Source organism: Podarcis erhardii (genome assembly GCF_964252035.2).
Source record: "Podarcis erhardii genome assembly, chromosome: 3".
NCBI lineage: Eukaryota > Metazoa > Chordata > Lepidosauria > Squamata > Lacertidae > Podarcis > Podarcis erhardii.
Genome location: NC_138507.1, coordinates 117,597,291 through 117,617,127, shown reverse-complemented (window position 1 = coordinate 117,617,127; position 19,837 = coordinate 117,597,291). Strand labels below are relative to the sequence as shown.

At 42.8% G+C, this 19,837-nt stretch overlaps 2 long non-coding RNA genes across 2 annotated transcripts; both read right to left on the bottom strand.

Annotated features, from left to right (window-relative positions):
* Nucleotides 1–3,725: 3,725 nt before the first annotated feature.
* Nucleotides 3,726–9,889, bottom strand: LOC309338844. The gene is made up of 4 exons (XR_014155080.1): nucleotides 9,800–9,889; nucleotides 8,160–8,250; nucleotides 5,956–6,115; nucleotides 3,726–4,063 (listed from the first exon to the last, which is right to left on the bottom strand). It is a non-coding gene; the product is annotated as an uncharacterized lncRNA (long non-coding RNA).
* A 2,249-nt stretch (nucleotides 9,890–12,138) lies between these two features.
* LOC309338025 lies at nucleotides 12,139–15,473 on the bottom strand. The gene is made up of 4 exons (XR_014154588.1): nucleotides 15,367–15,473; nucleotides 14,411–14,514; nucleotides 13,339–13,456; nucleotides 12,139–12,338 (listed from the first exon to the last, which is right to left on the bottom strand). It is a non-coding gene; the product is annotated as an uncharacterized lncRNA (long non-coding RNA).
* Nucleotides 15,474–19,837: the final 4,364 nt, after the last annotated feature.

The following is a 19,837-nucleotide window of genomic DNA, read 5'->3' as shown; positions in this document are numbered from 1 at the left end:
CATTCACCACCCCACGAAGCCCATCACCCAGTCCTTCCCGACTAGCTTTTATAAGCCAAGATGGGCAAGGATAAAATTTATTATTATTATTATTATTATTATTATTATTATTATTATTATTATTATTATTATTAGAAATCCTAGTCTCACAAGCTTCTCGCTACTTTGCCTGCAAGAAGACAGCATTTTATGTTATTTTCTGCTGTGTCAAGTGATTGTACAATATTTTCTGGTGGACAGTCCCTCTCAGAGAATTGAGGCAGCTGACACGCTCATCACCTTCTTCCTCTTTTTGGAGGCAAGTATTATGAACTCCGAAGTTCATAGCAAGGTGGATTCACTGAGCTTCACTGGCCTTGCTGATGTTCAGTTTAAACAGGAAGAGTCAACCCACTAGCTGCAATCTCTGTAGGATGTAGAACTTGCTGTCAATGGCTACTAGTCACCATTGCTCTGCTCTACCTCCACAGCTGGCGGAAGCAATACTTCTGAATACCAGTTGCTGGAAACCATGGGAGGAGAGACTGCTTTTGTGCTCATGTTCTGCTTCCTGGTTTCCCACAGGTGATTGGTTAGTCACTATAAGAATAAGATCATGGACCAGTCCGGCCAGTGGCCTGATCCAGCAGGCTACACTTATGCTCTTATGTGATGCAATTTTCACATCTCCATTTCTTCAGTTGTTTCCTGCATTATCTGAATGATTCCCTCTCCTTTATCCACTTGTCTATAGACAGGCAATAGGTTTCAAAGGCATATATGCTGATCCTTCACTCATCTGCATGTATCTACCATCTTTATCTGCCAGTCTTCCAATGTAGGAAGTTCTTGCTGCTTCCATTTCTGGGCCAGGAGTATTCTTCCAGCCATTGTGGCATACATAAACAAATTTACATCTTTTTTCTGAATTTCCTCTCCAATTAACCCTAACAAAAATACCTCTGGTTTTTTATTAAAATTGTATTTTAAAACCTTTTTCAGCTCCTTGTATATTGTGTCCCAGAATGCTTTCAGAGATCTGTTAGTAGAAGTGGATGGTAAATTAAAGCATAAAATTTTTGAAAAGCTGAGAGGAAAATTAACTGACTAGTTGCAGTATTACTAATTGCAAGATGTTTTTAGAGAGGACTATAAAAGTAATGGATTTGGAAGTATTAAATCAAAAATATTGCCAGAACAAAAATTATGGAACTGGTATCACAATATGGATTTCAAGCCAGTTTTGGACGATATATTGCCCAGTGCTAGTTTGCCACTGTGAGAATCAGATACTAGACTAGGTTGATCTTTGGTTGAATCCATAAAGGCTCTTCTTGTTTTCTTACCTGGGAGTGAGCACTGTAAATCGCTGCATTGCACTCTCTAATCTACATATCACACAGGGCCCTTAATTTTGTAATTGTAATCCTATGGCAGCCATACTTACCAGGATTAGAAATTAGTACCAAAGCAAGGGCAGTCAAAAGGAGATGGCAGGACTTCATAGCTATGAGCAGGTAAAAGTGTATATTAGCTGTAACTCTACAAGAAAGGAAAGGAAGACTGAGAGGAGACAATGGGTCTGTCTTTTATACTGGACTAGCTGGGATTCCAGGGAATTGAACTGAATTGCAAATGTGCCCTCTCCTCCTAAAAAACAACAACACCAAAAACCAATGGACAGCATTCCCTGAAAACAATGGGCACAATGTGCAAAGTCCATTAAGAAGTGAAATATTAAAGGTGGTAGATCTTAAAGATGTAGATGGGTCAATTTAAATGCCCCGATGCCCCAACTGTAGCACATATATAGGGGTAAATTGTGCATAGAAATGCATATATTAATGAAAATAACATTAAAATGTATTATATAATGAATTCAGATTATCCTCCACCAGAGCCAGGGCTCTGACCTGGTGGAATGCTCTGTCCCATGAGACCAGGGCCCTGCTGGATTTAACTTCCTTCCGCAGGGCCTGTAAGGCAGAGCTGTTGCGCCTGGCTTTCAATTTGAACTTAGCCTGATCTTTTATTTTCCTTCCTTCCTTCCCTCCCCCTCCCCCTCCCCTTTTTATGAGGATTACCCACTCTGGGATCCCACAGCTAATTCTCCCCTGGTCTCCTCGCTGGCCCAAATAGGCCTAATTTAGCCAGCTGGCTCTGGTGATCATCTAATGTTTATTGGATGGATTTCCCCCCTAAATAGATTTTTGAATTTTGAATTTATTGTTATTCACATTTTATACTGTATTTTATGCTGTTTTTTGTTGCATCAATTAAGTGTTTTAAATTTGTTGTTAGCTGCCCTGAGCCTGGTTTTCTGAACTGGAAAGGGTGGGATATGAAAAATTATTATTATTATTATTATTATTATTATTATTATTATTAGGGATGTATGTGTGCAAAATTAGATACATGTCTAAAGGGAGATGGGAAGGATTTCTTTCAATACTCTCTGTGCCTTGTACTTTGTACCTAAGAAAGATTGCTCTCAAATGCTATCTGCAGTAAAAATCCTGTGCTAATCTCACTTCTGCAAAATTGACCAGACAGTTAGCACATCGCCAGCTAAATTTGTCTGGCAGGTCAAAAGTCCATTTCTTAGCTTGCAAAAATATTTTAGCTGCTGTTTGCAGATTTAACCAGGCCCCTTCTTCCTGCCTTATGCTTACTAATGCAAAGATAAGAAAAGACACAATAAGCAAGAGGGGAGGGGGGGAGTGCTTAGCTAGCAGAAAGGCACGTATAAGGAATGTTTAGCAAGCATTAAAATGTGTTTAGCAAGCAATATAGATGTGCCATATAAGGGAATAAGTTGAACATTTGCCAGCTGATTGGGCAAATCTGGAAAGGGTATGGGAGGGGGGAGAGTGTTCAGAAAAGTATAAGAAAGTCTGCTGAAGTGTTTTGCTTTACAGCCAGTCTTTCAGGAGCTATCCTGCTGGTTGTCACTCTGCGCAGATTGCAATAAACTCTTTTCTCCAAAGAAGAAGTTGCTTTCCTGGTACTTTTGTTCCCTCCATGGTCCAGGGGATGGCGAGGCTAATGGATCCCTAGGTAAATAAGGCTTCAGTCTACAGTTCAGTTTTTCCTTTTCTTTTAAATTACAATCTGCTATGGAAATGTAGACAACTCAAGACTGGAAAAATGCAAAACTGAGAGAAACCAAAATTGACAGGTTTACCCACTCAAATGTGTTAGTAAAAAATTATAAATAATCTTGCAGCTGTATCTCTTCCCACCTATGTTTTCTTTACATAGAAGGCTTGAGACAACAGGGCTCAGCTTTCTGAGGATGTGTTTTGCTATGGGTACCTTCTGAAAAACTTCTCAATCAAGGATTTAAAAACTGTGCTTGTTTTGCATGTGGGTCTATGCCTTTCCATATCCAAGTTAAGATAAAGATACAGGAATATCAAAAAATGAGCATAAGATATATGAGGGAGAAACCTCTCCCCATCAATGACTTTTTCATAACAGGGTTCATCTGGAATGACCACTTACCTGGGAGTGCTGGGGATTAGTAGTTTGAGGCCTAAAATAGCATAGACTAGGGTCATCTTCTGCCCTGAGTGGCCATGCTGGGGGGACAGCAATGCCTCCCGCCATGGCTGCACAGTTTGATGGGAGGTGCCCCATTCAAGCAGGCCCAATGGGTCATTCAGGTGACAGTAGGTGGGGGAAGAGTAGGGGGGTGTCAGGATTTATGATTTCCCTCTCACACCAAGAACGTGGCAAGCTGGCAGTTTAATTACACTTAGATTTATTAGTATTTACACAGTAGTTTCAGCCCGAGCTCACAGCTCAGCCATCTGCTAATGATGACGATAATGTTGAGCTCACTAAAGGGCAGGTTCTTCTCCAACAGTATCGCCTGAGCTCTGCGAGTGCGACTTTCTCCCGACTGAAGTGCAGAGTGTTTGAGGACTGGGACATTTGCAGGGAAACCAAAATGCTTATTTACAAAACTATTGTACTACCAGCCTTACTATATGTTTGTGAAACATGGACCACTTATAAACACCATCTCCAACTCCTTGAAAGATTCCACCACCACATGAACTGATATCTGTTTTCCCCATATCTGAAAATAATGCACTAGAAACATTTTTTGCAGGCAACAAAACATTTCTCTCACACACATGACCATACACACATTGTGCCCCACTCACAGAGATACACTCTTCCTATTTGTCCAAATGGACCTCTCTTACTCCAACTCACAGACTACCTGTCCCACACATACATCAAGTATTGAGTCTAAAGTCATTCTACTCTACAGCAAATCAGATGTTCCCACTGTTGTTGCAGTCCGAGCTGTGGTGTCCAGTGTTGCATCTTGTCTGGCTTTTGGAGATCAGTTTCAGTAAATGCACCCTGATGATGTGAACAGGGTGTTTGTGGGGATGTGACTTGTGAAATAAAGCAGTTGATCAGGTGGCTCCAGGGCAAGATTAAAGCTTCCTTGCATGAGGGAGTGTTGACTAACCACTGCCTTAAAGGACTAACACTGTAGGATGGGCATTGGTGCCTGTGAAGGGAATGGAAATAAGAAATTGAGTGATAATTATGCTGGGAATTATGGGGTTAATTTGCTTCCTGTATCCAGCAATGGCTGACAAATAAGCGATTTGGATGGTTGGCTCTGACCCCCCCCCCCTTTCCTTTATATTTCTTTTTAGAGTGATGTAAAAATATTGCTTGATTGAGTGATGGTGGTGGCTCCTCTTTTTGTAAATTCTTTCGTGCTACTATTATTTTTTATATAATAATAATAATAATAATAATAATAATAATAATAATAATAATAATTTATTTATACCCCGCCCATCTGGCTGGGCCTCCCCAGCCACTCTGGGCGGCTTCCATAAAAACCAAAAATACAGTAAGATATCACACGTTAAAAACTTCCCTGAACAGGGCTGCCTTAAGATGTCTTCTGAATGTCAGGTAGTTGTTTATCTCTTTGACATCTGGTGGGAGGGCTTTCCACAGGGCGGGCGCCACTACCGAGAAGGCCCTCTGCCTGGTTCCCTGTAGCTTTGCTTCTCGCAATGAGGGAACCGCCAGAAGGCCCTCGGCGCTGGACCTCAGCGTCCGGGCAGAATGATGGGGGTGGAGACGCTCCTTCAGGTATACTGGACCGAGGCCGTTTAGGGCTTTAAAGGTCAGCACCAACACTTTGAATTGTGCTCGGAAACGTACTGGGAGCCAATGTAGGTCTTTCAAGACCGGTGTTATATGGTCTTGGCGGCCGCTCCCAGTCACCAGTCTAGCTGCCGCATTCTGGATTAGTTGTAGTTTCCGAGTCACCTTCAAAGGTAGCCCCACGTAGAGTGCATTGCAGTAGTCCAAGCGGGAGATAACCAGAGCATGCACCACTCTGGCGAGACAGTCCGCAGGCAGATAGGGTCTCAGCCTACGTACCAGATGGAGCTGGTAAACAGCTGCCCTGGACACAGATTTGACCTGTGCTTCCATGGACAGCTGTGAGTCCAAAATGACTCCCAGGCTACGCACCTGGTCCTTCAGGGGCACAGTTACCCCATTCAGGACCAGGGAATCCTCCACACCTGCCCGCCTCCTGTCCCCCAAAAACAGTACTTCTGTTTTTTAAGTGCATGTCCTGGTGGAAGCCATGAATATCATACAACACGACAGGAGAATAATTCTGCAAGGATTGGGGTAGGGGAGAAATGCAGCCAGCCTCCTGTGCATAGCTGACAACTTTTCCCTTTTCTTGTAAGGAATTCTATTTGGAATAAGGGAATTTCCCTTAAAAAAAGGGAAAAGTTGACAGCTATGCTCCTGTGTACCTGTGTTCAAGACACAAACTTCTACCACATACAGCAGTTATCACAATGTCAAAGTGATAAAATTCTCAAGGAAAGCTAGGCAATATTTTTGGGAGAAGGAGAAGTAAACATTTGCATGAGTGAACACAGTTCATTCCTGGTATAGGGCCATCATTCTCACCTTTGGAGCTGTCATTCTCATCCTGGCAATTGCAGATAGCAGCATGGCCAAAATACTGAACACTTTCCAATAGGGTTAAAGGTCTCAGGGCACTTGATAAATGCACACACACCGTTTATCTGGCGGCATTGGCTTTGCTTGTACACATTAGCAGACGATCCTGTTTCCACACACACACACACACAAAAGTTTACAAGGGGAAACAATAACAAATAATCAGAGCCCAACATTCCTATGTTTCATTACAATTGGCAACATTGTCATTTCACAGTGCAGTGCTGGGAAAGAGACTTCCCCAGGGCTGGAAAAATCACGTGGAGCAAGATTGGAACTACCAGGCCAGATGGAACGCTGGACATCCTTAGATCAAAGCAGTTTCAACTCTTCATTTAGTCAACACTTTTCTAACCTTAATTCCCTCAAGGAAGCCATCTTTTGTGTAACCTTGCTGTATACAAGTTGTACAAGTGATAATAAAGTATTTCAATTACTGCACACACATTCAAGTGTAAAGCATCAAGATATCTGACTGTATGTAGGCCCCCTACAAGAATAGTAATCACCACCACCACCACCACCATCATCACCATCAACCAGGGCTTGAACTGGATAGGAGGATGTGCCTGTGCATGCCACCCCTGACACCAGCCCTCCCCCATACAAGCCACACCTCCTCCATTCAGAGTCTTTAAGAAGGTTGGAAGGGAGCTTCTGCATGTGTTTGGCTAATGACATTTGGAAGCCCCTTGGTTAAGTCCAAGGGGATGCGAATGGCACTGTGGTATAAACCACTGAGCCTTGGGCTTGCCGAATGGAAGGTCAGCAGTTCAAATCCCAGTGAAGGGGTGAGCCCCTGTTGCTCGGTCACTGCTCCTGCCAACCTAGCAGTTTGAAAGCATGCCAAAGTGCAAGTAGATAAATAGGTTCCACTCCAGCGAGAAGGTAAATGGCATTTCCATGCACTGCTCTGGTTCGCCAGAAGTTCATCATGCTGGCCACATGACCCAGAAAAACTGTATGCAAGCAAAAACCCGTTTCCTCAGCCAGTAAAGTGAGATGAGCACCACAACCCCAGAATCGTTCATGACTGGACTTAACTGTCAAGGGTCCTTTACAGTTACAGATAGGTAGCCGTGTTGGTCTGCCATGGTCAAAACAAAATAAAAAAATTCCTTCCAGTAGCACCTTAAAGACCAACTGAGTTAGTTCTAGGTATGAGCTTTCGTGTGCATGCACACTTCTTCAGATACACTGAAACAGAAGTCACCGGACCTTTCTATATAGTGAGAAGGTGGGGAGGGGTATTACTCAGAAGGGTGGTGGGAATGGGTGATTGGCAGATAGCTGCGATGAGCCTGTTGACGACTCTTAACGACTGCAATAGGTCTAACAGGAAAAAGCAAGGGGTGAGAAGGTGAAAAATGGCTTTGTCATGTATAATGAGATAAGAATCCAATGTCTTTATTCAAACCAGGTCTCTCCATAGTTTTAAGTTTGGTGATAAGTTGCAATTCAGCAGCTTCTCTTTCCAGTCTATTTCTGAAATTCCTTTGTAATAGAACAGCTACTTTGAGATCTTGTATAGAATGTCCTGGGAGATTGAAGTGTTCTCCTACTGGTTTTTCTGTCTTGTGGTTCCTGATGTCGGATTTATGTCCATTTATTCTTTGGCGTAAGGTCTGGCCTGTTTGTCCAATATAGAGAGCTGAAGGACACTGTTGGCATTTTATGGCATACACAATGTTAGACGATGAGCAATTAAATAGTCCCGAGATGGTATGTGTGATGTTGTTGGGGCCAGTAATGGTGTTGTCCGGGTGTATGTGGCAGCAAAGTTGGCATCTGGGTTTATTGCAGGCTCTGGTGCCAGTGTCCGTGTTAAGTCTGGTTATAGTATTATTGTGGGTTAGGAGTTGTTTAAGATTGGGGGGCTGTCTGGAGGCAATGAAAGGTCTTCCTCCCAGAGCTTGAGAAAGAGAACTGTCATTGTCCAGGAGAGGTTGTAGATCTCTGATGATGCGTTGTACTGTTTTAACTTGGGAGCTGTATGTGATGACTAGAGGTGTTCTGTTATTTTCTTTTTTGGGTCTGTCTTGCAGCAAGTTCTCTCTGGGTATCAGTCTGGCTCTGCTTTAAGGTGCTACTGGAAGGGTCCTTTACCTTTACTTTACCTGGTTAAGTCCAGAACTTAACTGATGACTTACCTGGATGAAACAAAAAGCCAATGGCAAGAAAGAGAAGGTAACAGGTCTTCATGGCCATGAGAAGATGAAGACAGATGTTTGGATGGGAACTCTCTATCCCTAAAACAAGAGCCACAAAGAATAAAATATGGTGACTTCTCTCCAAAGCTGTTCATAAATTTAGTGGAACAATGGTGACTGGTGGGATTGGTAGAACAGATGGCAGGCATCTAAAAGGTAGGTGGAATAGGCAAAATAAACCAATTCTCCATTTGTTCCCATTCTCCTCCCTGGTGAGTTCTACAAAGGTAACAATGAAACTACTGACAGCCAGGGCCAATTCTGGATTTGTTGTAAGTCAGAATACAGTAATGTGTGGGCTATCTGCAGGCAGATATGGAAGTTTCCCATGCACCCAAATGGACGAGTCTCCACTACAACCAATTGTTGCATGTTGTGATGTTGAAGCTGCAGAATATTGAAGTATAACCATGGGAAGAGGACCAGAGTTTTAGCTAGAACTTTGAAATGTTCTTGAAACAGTCCTGATTGCTGTGCTGGATAGCTCTCATAACAACAGACCGAAGTGGGAGCCTTCTCAGTAAGGCTGAAAAGCAGGCAGTCCTACTGATTTTGAAATCTCAGTTGCATGGTTTTTCTGCCCAGACACGCATGTGAGGGGTGTATTTGACATAGCTATACATTTGGATTAAGATGTGCTGAGTGTCACAGAGAGCGGATTTCTCAGGGAAGAAGGGAAATGTCTGTACACAGCTCTGTAAGTTCAAGGAAGTATGAATGTTTATGGGACAGAAAATAGTGTGTGGCTTTGAGAATGAGAGAGGGGGCTTCAAAAATGCTTGGCATTCTCATTGGGAAGGCTGTATTCAGGTAGCCCCAATGGCCCAGACTCCACTGCTTGTGAGAACATGTGCTGGCTGACTTGGGTGTGGCCATTCATACATTCATCTTGGCAAAAACCTTAAAGGCTCTTTTGATGTTGGGCAGTAAGTGCTGCAGAGATCTGGCACCTTGTTAGAGAACTGAAGAGCTGTTAGTTAGTTAGTTAGTTAGTTAGTTAGGTTTTTTGTCTCTCAAGAAGATTGGCAGAGTTTTTCTTCTTCTTCTTCCTGCCCTACAAAAGGAGGCAAGTTGAGTCAGAGGACATCAGCCAGGTAGGAATTGGGTGAGCAATTGGAAAGTGCCATTAAAATGAGAGTAAATTACAAAAACTTGCCTTTCAGAGCTGTGGGAACTGAGAGTTAGGGTATGTGTCCCCTTTAGGGTCAACTTCAACCCCTATGCAAAAGTCTGGAGCTATGTGGGGCGAAGCTTACTTCAAATCTGTTCACGTGTGGCTTCTGGGGCTAGATCACAGAATCACAGAATCTTAGAGTTGGAAGGGTTCCCAAGAATCATCTAGTCCACCCCCTACAATGCAGTGTTAAGTCGATGACTAAGCCCACACATATCACAGATCCTGTTCATTGCTGATCAGAGACATCATTAATGGAATATTTCGGGGAGCTGGAGATGGTGTTTATAAGTGGTTCATGTTCCGCAAGTGTACAGTAAATAGAAGACAATCTTACTTGGCTACGAGTGATCACCAGAGAAAGAAGAAAGATCCTGTTGTGTTAATTAATCAATTTTCCACCTACTTCACTCAACGATCTTGCATTATTTCATTATTCCAGGGTACTCTTGCAGACAGATTTGAAGCAGGAGGGAAATGTTTCCTTGCTTTTGCTGGAGGGATTTATAGAGAGTGAAGGAAAGTAGAATTAGCAAGCGGTTCAGGAGCAAAGAGCTTCTAGATAGGCACAAAATGCTAAAATGAAGAAAGTTAAAATGTTAAATGCTAAAAATGCAGAACGAACTTTTGCAACGAAGGAAGGGGAGGGAGAAACAGATCTCAGGTTGGTTTATGAATCCATGAATGGGGGAAGATAGGAGCCAGTTGAAAATATTACCTCTCCTTGTCTGTGTGGCTTGCTGGTCTTGTGGTGGAGGCAATGGGGTGCCTCTTCAGCAACAGGCGGAAAGATAAAAAGAGAGGGGATGTGTTGTTTTTTTAATGCAAAACGTTGTTGACGACATATGGTTAAGTGGAGGAAATGTCAAGCACTTTTCTTGGCTTCTAACTAAAAGCGGCTCTGATCAAAAGTACACAATGATATAGGTGGGCAGCAATGATTCAAAGCACACAGTAGTATTGGTGGGCATCAGGAAGGGACAGGGTAGGAGGAAGGATGAAAGAAGAAAGAGGTCTCAGTGTAACCATTTGCCCAAGGACCCAACTTTTCTAAGGTTGGTTTTGTGCTTAGCTCACCTGAACAGTTATTTTTAAAAGGGATCAGTCGCAAGGCAAAGACATGAAAGCACAGGTTATATAGAATTCGAGATTATGAAAAAGCAATGTAGATGTTTGTCTGGAACTTTATATCCCAATAAGAAAAAGCAATGGAAGAAAGCAGTAACACATTGTGGTGGTCACATGGCTGCCTGAAGGAGCATCTCCACCCCCATCGTTCTGCCCCGACACTGAGGTCCAGCGCCAAGGGCCCTCTGGTGGTTCCCTCACTGTGAGAAGCCAAGTTACAGGGAACCAGGCAGAGGGCCTTCTCGGTAGTGGCACCCGCCCTGTGGAATGCCCTCCCACCAGATGTCAGAGAGAAAAACAACTACCAGACTTTTAGAAGACATCTGAAGGCAGCCCTGATTAGGGATGTTTTTAATGTTTAACAGATTATTGTATTTTAATATTTTGTTGGAAGCTGCCCAGAGTGACTGGGGAAACCCAGCAAGATGGGTGGGGTATAAATAAATGATGATGATGATGATGATGACGATGTCCAAACCTCATGAACCAAGTTGCATGGAACTGGTAAGTGTGACATCAAAATATTAGGGAATGCACTGCTACAACAATGTACAGTGGTAGCTTGGGTTACAGATGCTTCAGGTTACAGACGTTTCAGGTTACAGACTCTGCTAACCCAGAAATAGTACCTCGGGTTGAGAACTTTGCTTCAGGATGAGAACAGAAATCACATGGAGGCAGTGGGATGCCCAATTAGCTAAAGTGGTACCTCAGGTTAAGAATAGTTTCAGGTTAAGAACGGACCTCCAGAATGAATTAAGTTCTTAACCTGAGGTACCACTGTATGTGCTTTTAAATTACAGTGTTACCTCAGGTTACATATGCTTCAGGTTGCATACACTTCAGGTTATAGACTCCGCTAACCCAGAAATAGTACCTCGGGTTAAGAACTTTGCTTTAGGATGAGAACAGAAATCGTGCTCCAGTGGTGCGGCAGCAGCAGGAGGCCCCATTAGCTGAAGTGGTACCTCAGGTTTCAGGTTAAGAACGGACCTCCAAAACGAATTAAGGTACCACTGTATGTGCTTTTAAATTACTTTCATTTCTCAATCTTCCTCTTTCTTACTCAAGAATGGGGACATGGTTCACCCCTACAGTCTCTTTTTAAAGACTTAAATTGACTTCTTAGGGAGCAAGGTCTGGATACAAGTATATTAATAACTTTTTACAAAGGATGTGTGGGTCCAGAATTGGCCTCGACAGTCACTTACGGACTTATTATTAAAACCGTGTTTATGGAAGACAATCTTACTCGGCTATGAGTGATCACCAAAGAAGAAGATGTCACAGAGGAGCCCCTGAATATGATAGATCCCTTTAGGGAGGTATATATAATGAATGAAAAACAGATGCCCATAGCAATCCCAGAAGCATGACAGGCAGACTGCCTGGCCTCCTTACATGTGAATATTGTCTTGTGGATTCCATATCTGGACATGAGATGCACCTACATCCACATCTCAAATGGTAATATGTCTCCCCAACTCATGGCCTGCGTAGTGTTTCCATTGTCCAACAATTTGTATAGCATACCTTTGGTGGCTTATAGAATTTGCATACAGACTGTCATACAATTTCACCTCATCAGTGTCAAACATAAAAGGAGACACAGTAAACTTTTGGACCATCTGCACTATAGTTTTTATTTTTTATTAATGCATGGTCTTTGAAGCTTTTACACCAAGTGTGCTTTTGTGGTCCTTCAGCTGATGGAAGAAACATCAACAATTCCTGGATAACGCTGGAGTTCAGGTAGGAGCTGATGAATCCTCAAGCCAAGTGGCAACAGAGATGGACCCCATCATTCAGACTCAAAACTAAGATGTTTGGAGATTATAAATTAATATTGACAAATTCACACATATCTTGATAAATTGTAAAATGCTGTTCCTGCTTCCCCCTTCTTCCTGCACTCAACCCCACTTCTCTACAGATTTTGTGATAATAATAATAATAATAATAATAATAATAATAATAATAATAATAATACCTTTATTGTCAGTGTGTTTATTCGATCTGTGTAGAATGAAATTAACTGAGCCTCCCTCCCCCACAAACACTCAATCTCATTGCACTCTGTGTGCTTGTCCCACAACACACCAACCCTGAAAATCAGTTGCACTATATTATTTTCTGTTCATGAACTTTTAATAACAAAATTATATTTATTTATATGTATCTTTATTGAGTTTCTTGACCTCCCTGATTTTGTATGTGAGCTGGAACTCGTCTCTGACTGAAATAATAAATTCATTCATTCATGTATTTATTTAAATATTCTTTTGAACCTGAAAAGAAAGAATTGTGAACAAAATATTATGAACATAATGAACAAAAGTCCTCTTATGTCCTACTTGCTAAACAAGTAGAGAAATATATTTATATAAAGATCTTAACCCACCAGATTTGGCAGTGGGAGCAAAACAAAAAATCAAGCATAGGAACAATACTATGGTTTTAGGCCTCTCTTCTGTGTTCAGTCGTCTGAGAGCGGGCAATAAATTCCTTACTCAACTAATCAACATACCACAGATGCCCAAAAACTTTGTTGTTGCAATATTCTGCAGCGCTTCAAGTTTCCAAAGTCTCTTCTGTGCTAGCCCCCTTTGGAGCAAGTTGCAGTATTCCACCCTGGATGTAATTAAGACAGACCTGTGGCCAGATCTGATCTCTGCAGGGACAGGTGGAGATGGTGCACTGCCATAAATTGGAAAAATGTCCACCACTTTGGCATTTCCAATTAATTCACTCCTTTTGACATTCAAGAAATGCACCTTGCTTTTTTTGTTGGTTGGTTGGTTGTGGAATAACTCTCACCTTATGCAGCAACGTGTTGTACTGCATTCTCCAATGTCTTCATATTCTTTCTCACAGCTGTCTTTGCAGACGCCACCCATTTCACCACATTTTCCCTCGCCTATTACCTGAGCAAAGACTGTTCCTCCCAAAGAGAAAAAAAGGAGGAGGAGGAGGAGGAGGAGGAGGAGGAGGAGGAGGAGGAGGAGGAAGAAGAAGAAGAAGAAGAAGAAGAAGAAGAAGAAGAAGAAGAAGAAGAAGAAGAAGAAGAAGAAGAAGAAAAGGTTACTAAGAATACTTTTCTTTCCATTACAACTAGTGAACTTGAAAACTGCATCTAGCTAGTTATCCAGTTGCTTTCTTTTCCTCTTGGCATCATTCCATCATCTGATTGTTGGGCCTTATTGCAAATTCTGTTTTTCCTAAAAACAGTATAAACAAGGGATAGAGAGCACCAAGGACTGTGGTACAGAACGACGGCTTGTGAAAAATGCTCTCACTGTTGCCAAGGGAAGTTGTTTCCTCATGCCTAGTTGTCATGCAGGGGCAATTATATATTTTAAGGTGGGGGTCACAGTTGGGGAGACCAGCCCACTGAGACTTCCCTCCAAGTTGCACCCCTTCCAGCTTCTGTTGGAGGCTTCTATTGCCACCAAAAGCAACATTTTCCTAAATTCAATTGCCATGCAGAACACAATTTCTAAGTGGGGCAGTGGTGCTTCAACCCGTCATGGCTGGCCCAAGACCTGTCGGCACCTGAAGCATACCATGAAAAGGTACCATCACCTACTAGGGAAGAAGGGGTGAATGAAGGGAGGGAGGAATGAAAATCTACATTGGGAACAACTGGAACAAATACATAGTTGTGTTTAGCCTAGTCATTTCAGTGTAAAAGTAGCAGTCAATGGCCCAACAACTAGCCATCTCCACAAAAGGGAATTGTTTCAGTAGAAGAAGCCTAGGGAGTTCTAGGAGAATATGAGCAAGACAGGGAAGTTAGATCCCCAGCAGTGAGCTGCATGCAGACACATTTGGAATACTGTGTACAGCTTTGGTTGCCTAACCTCAGAAGGGAGCTGGACTAATAACTTACCTACATCAGCTGAGAGGATTAAGGCAATGGCAAGAAGGAAACAGTAACAGGTCTTCATGGCTTTGGTTAGGCAAAGGCAAAGTCTAGCTAGGAACTCTATATCCCTAAAAGAAGAGATGCCATGACTGAAACAGAATATTTATAGCACTCTGAAAATTGCAAGGGATCCATCTATTCAAGCTAGGGCTGAGCTCACATTTCACAATAAAAAAAATTCTGATGAGGGTGGTTCCTCCTGAAAGGTTGTGAAATAGCCTCCCAAATTCCACCACCCATGAATTTTGGGGGAAAGATGACACTCTAACTTGAATAGCATTTACCATATTTTTTGCTCTATAAGATGCACCAGACCACAAGACGCACCTAGTTTTTGGAATAGTAAAACAAGAAAAAAAAAATATTATGAATCTCAGAAGTCAGAACAGCAAGAGGGATCACTGCGCAGTGAAAGCAGCAATCCCTCTTGTTGTTCTGGCTTCTGGGATAGCTGCGCAGCCTGCATTCGCTCCATAACACACACACACATTTCCCCTTACTTTTTAGGAGGGAAAAAGTCAGTCTTATAGAGCAAAAAATACGGTACTTTTATTGTACTCCATTCCCTGCCCTTGGAAATAGGGGCCCCTAGTTGAGGTTTTATTAGCAAAAATTGCTTGACTGCACCCCCAACGCAGTAGTGGGCTTTGGGCTTTATAGTTTCAGCAGCGCCCTGTGCAACATTCATTCCCCACCTCCCGCCACTTGCTTTCCATTGCCACTTGCTCATCATTGCTGCAGTGTCCCCTGTGGCACCCTCTTGGTCCGGGGCCCAGTGCAGGTAAACCAGTCACATGCCCCTAAATCTGCCTCTGCCCAAGGAAGTCAAAATAACCCAGCCCCAAACCAGCCCATGAAATTATGGGTGAAAATCTGCTGTTATAAAAAGGAGAAGATCTACTCAAATTTCCTTCACTCACCAGTTTCACTACAATTCTCGATCGGTGTGACTCTTCCCAAGGTGCAAGGGGTCTTGGAGGGAAATGGCAGCGAAGTTCTCACTCTTTGCTAAATGCCAGTCCCTCGAGTGCGTCCTTTTTATAGCTACTTCACAGCAGTTGCAGCCTTTCCTCTGGAACCACATGATCCAAATCTCCACAGAGGATTGGTGCTCCCTGCCTGAGGCATAAAGATCAATTCTGAAGCTCTCACAAGTGCTCCAGGCAAGAACGACCCCTTCACAGGATGGTACAACTGCAACATTCTCTCATTTTGACACTGATATCTCCTCAGTCTCTGCAGAGAGCACATGAGATGCTATAAAACAGGCATGTCCAACTCCCAAGAGACTGCAATCTACTCACAGTATTAAAAAACTGGCAGTGATCTATTTAGGGAGCTTAAGTTGTTCTTTTGGGGGGGGGGTTGTAGTGGATCACAGAAGGTCCAAAGATCAACAAGGATTGACCAGTAGATCACAATCGACCTCTTGGACATGCCTGCTATAACAGCTTGCACTATTTGACTCAGGTTATTACTGTATTCATCCCAACATGAAGGATAAAATTATACTGATGGGTCCCAGATTGGCCTCAAAGTCCAGGATACTGTGGACTTGCAACAGCATAAGGCTGTTGCAAGCTTCCTGGGGAAAAACACATTGGATTTAACATAAGAAGTTCTAAGACGTTATTTCACTGAATTACAACCATTTAAATAAAAATAAAAATGGTTGGATTCTGAGACCCTTCGGAGACCCATTCATCCCCCGCCTCTGCCCCTTCATGAAGCAAAACATCTTTGTTTGTAAAGATTATATCTTGGCTACAGTACGTACAATGCAATCTTCTTCTTCTTGAGTTCTGGGCAATTAAGAAAGCACAGCAAAGTATTTAATGGCCTTTCCTGAACCTAATTCAGGGTCCATGATGTCCAGCACTCAGTTTCCTCCAGAGCAGCCAGTCATGAATTAATGGGAAGCTCAGAAAAAGTGCAGAGAAGCAGGAGTCACAGGCATACATTGGCTGTGTGTGTGTGATTTAAGCTCTTTAGAACCCATGAGAGATCATGGTGTATCAACCAACCAACCAACCAACCAACCAAACAAACAAACAATACTGTTCTCAAAGCTCAATATTCTATTAGGAAATCATGGTTAATAACCACAGGTAATGTAGCCCTTCAGATGAGATCCACCTTTTGCCTGCTATGGAGGGTGAGATAAATTCTTTTTATTGAAGAAGAGAGAGAATATACTGAAACCTCCATAACTTCCCAGATGCCTTTGCTCATATGTAGATGTAGATGCCTTTGCTCATATGTCCACTAGCTGTTCAGTAAATAACTGGAATAAGAAAAGCAACTATTTCAGATACTCCATTCTCTCTGTGCAATTAATATTTTGCATTTTCAGTGAGGTTTGGTGTGTACAGCTTGGCTGTGATATGCTAATGCAGTTATGTTAACCAGGGTTTGAGAAGGCTGCTGATTTCAGTTTCCTCCAGTTTCTCATATCTCCATTTTCAAATTCATTTCAACGCCTTTTTGCAGAAGAGTTGTCATAATTCATGATTGCGGCAGTTGGGTAATGTAGTAATGAAGTGAATTAAGTTAGACCAGGCATCCCCAACCTTCGGCCCTCCAGGTGTTTTGGACTACAATTCCCATCATTCCTGACCACTGGTCCTGTTAGCTAGGGATCATGGGAGTTGTAGGCCAAAACACCTGGAGGGCCGCAGGTTGGGGATGCCTGAGTTAGACACTCCATTTTCTCTGTACAATTAATGGTTTGGTGTGTAGAGCTTGGCTGCAGTATGCTAATGCAGTTATGTTAACCAGGGTTTGAGAAGGCTGCTGATTTCAGTCTCTTCCAGTTTCTCATGTATCCATTTTCAAATTCATTTCAACACCTTTTTGCAGCATTCCCCCCCCCCTTTTAAAACAAGCAAATAAAAAGCCATCCTCATGAAAATTCACTAGCATTTTATTGAACATTTCCCAGGACGTGTACATTTTTAGATTTGACCTTTGATGGCTTATCATAGAATCATAGAATCATAGAATCATAGAATCATAGAGTTGGAAGAGACCACAAGGGCCATCGAGTCCAACCCCCTGCCAAGCAGGAAACACCATCAGAGCACTCCTGACATATGGTTGTCAAGCCTCTGCTTAAAGACCTCCAAAGAAGGAGACTCCACCACACTCCTTGGCAGCAAATTCCACTGTCGAACAGCTCTTACTGTCAGGAAGTTCTTCCTAATGTTTAGGTGGAATCTTTTTTCTTGTAGTTTGGAACCATTGCTCCGTGTCCACTTCTCTGGAGCAGCAGAAAACAACCTTTCTCCCTCCTCTATGTGACATCCTTTTATATATTTGAACATGGCTATCATATCACCCCTTAACCTCCTCTTCTCCAGGCTAAACATGCCCAGCTCCCTTAGCCGTTCTTCATAAGGCATCGTTTCCAGGCCTTTGACCATTTTGGTTACCCTCCTCTGGACACGTTCCAGTTTGTCCGTGTCCTTCTTGAACTGTGGTGCCCAGAACTGGACACAGTACTCCAGGTGAGGTCTGACCAGAGCAGAATACAGTGGCACTATTACTTCCCTTGATCTAGATGCAATACTCCTATTGATGCAGCCCAGAATTGCATTGGCTTTTTTAGCTGCCGCGTCACACTGTTGGCTCATGTCAAGTTTGTGGTCAACCAAGACTCCTAGATCCTTTTCACATGTACTGCTCTCAAGCCAGGTGTCACCCATCTTGTATTTGTGCCTCTCATTTCTCCCTATTAAAATTCATCTTGTTTGTTTTGGCCCAGTTCTCTAATCTGTCAAGGTCGTTTTGAAGTGTGATCCTGTCCTCTGGGGTGTTAGCCACCCCTCCCAGTTTGGTGTCATCTGCAAATTTGATCAGGATGCCCTTGAGTCCATCATCCAAGTCGTTGATAAAGATGTTGAATAAGACCGGGCCCAAGACAGAACCCTGTGGCACCCCACTAGTCACTCTTCTCCAGGATGAAGAGGAACCATTGATGAGCACCCTTTGGGTTCGGTCAGTCAGCCAGTTACAAATCCACTGAGTGGTAGCATAGTCAAGACCGCATTTTACCAGCTTCTTTACAAGAATATCATGGGGCACCTTGTCAAATGCCTTGCTGAAATCAAGGTAGGCTACATCCACTGCGTTCCCTTCATCTACCAGGCTTGTAATTCTGTCAAAAAACGAGATCAGGTTAGTCTGACATGACTTATTTTTCAGAAATCCATGCTGGCTATTGGTGATCACAGCATTCCTTTCTAGGTGCTCACAGACTGTTTGCTTAATGATCTGCTCCAGAATCTTCCCTGGTATTGATGTCAGACTGACTGGGCGGTAATTATTTGGGTCCTTTCTTTTCCCCTTTTTGAAAATAGGGACAACATTTGCCCTCCTCCAGTCTGCCGGGACTTCACCTGTTCTCCAGGAATTCTCAAAGATGACTGCCAGTGGTTCTGAGATCACATTTGCCAGTTCTTTTAATACTCTTGGATGCAGTTCATCTGGCCCTGGAGACTTGAATACATCTAAACTAGCCAAGTATTCTTGTACTATCTCCTTAGTTATTCTGGGCTGTGTTTCCTCTGCTGAATCATTTGCTCCAAATTCTTCAGGTCGGGCATTGTTTTCTTTATTGGAGAAGACTGAGGCAAAGAAGGCATTGAGGAGTTCAGCCCTTTCTGTGTCCCCTGTTTGCATTTCACCATCTTCTCCTCTGAGTGACCCCACTGTTTCTTTGTTCTTCCTTTTGCTACGAACATACCCATAAAAGCCTTTTTTGTTGCTTTTAACCTCTCTAGCAAGCCTGAGTTCATTCTTTGCTTTAGCTTTTCTGACTTTGTGTCTACACGTGCTGGCTATTTGTTTGAATTCCTCTTTGGTGGTTTCCCCCCTTTTCCATTTTTTGTACACATCATTTTTTAATCTTAACTCAGTTAAAAGTTCTTTAGATAGCCATCCCGGCTTCTTTAGGCACCTTCCATGTTTCCGTCTCATTGGTATTGCCTGAAGTTGTGCTTTTACTATCTCCCTCTTAACAAACTCCCAGCCATCATGAACTCCCTTTCCTTTTAATATTACTGTCCATGGGATCTCACCCAGCACTTCCCTAAGTTTTATGAAGTCGGCTTTCCTAAAGTCAAGAAATTGAGTCTTAGTATGCTTGGCTGCTCCTTTCCGCTGTATAGTAAACTTCAGAAGAGCATGATCACTCACGCCTAATGATCCTTCCACTTCTACCCCACTAACCAGGTCATCAACATTGGTTAGGATCAGATCTAAAATGGCTGTTCCTCTTGTTGCTTCTCCCACTTTCTGGACAACGAAGTTGTCTGCAAGGCCAGTGAGGAATCTGTTTGACCTTATGCTCTTGGCTGAGTTTGACATCCAGCAAATATCCGGGTAATTGAA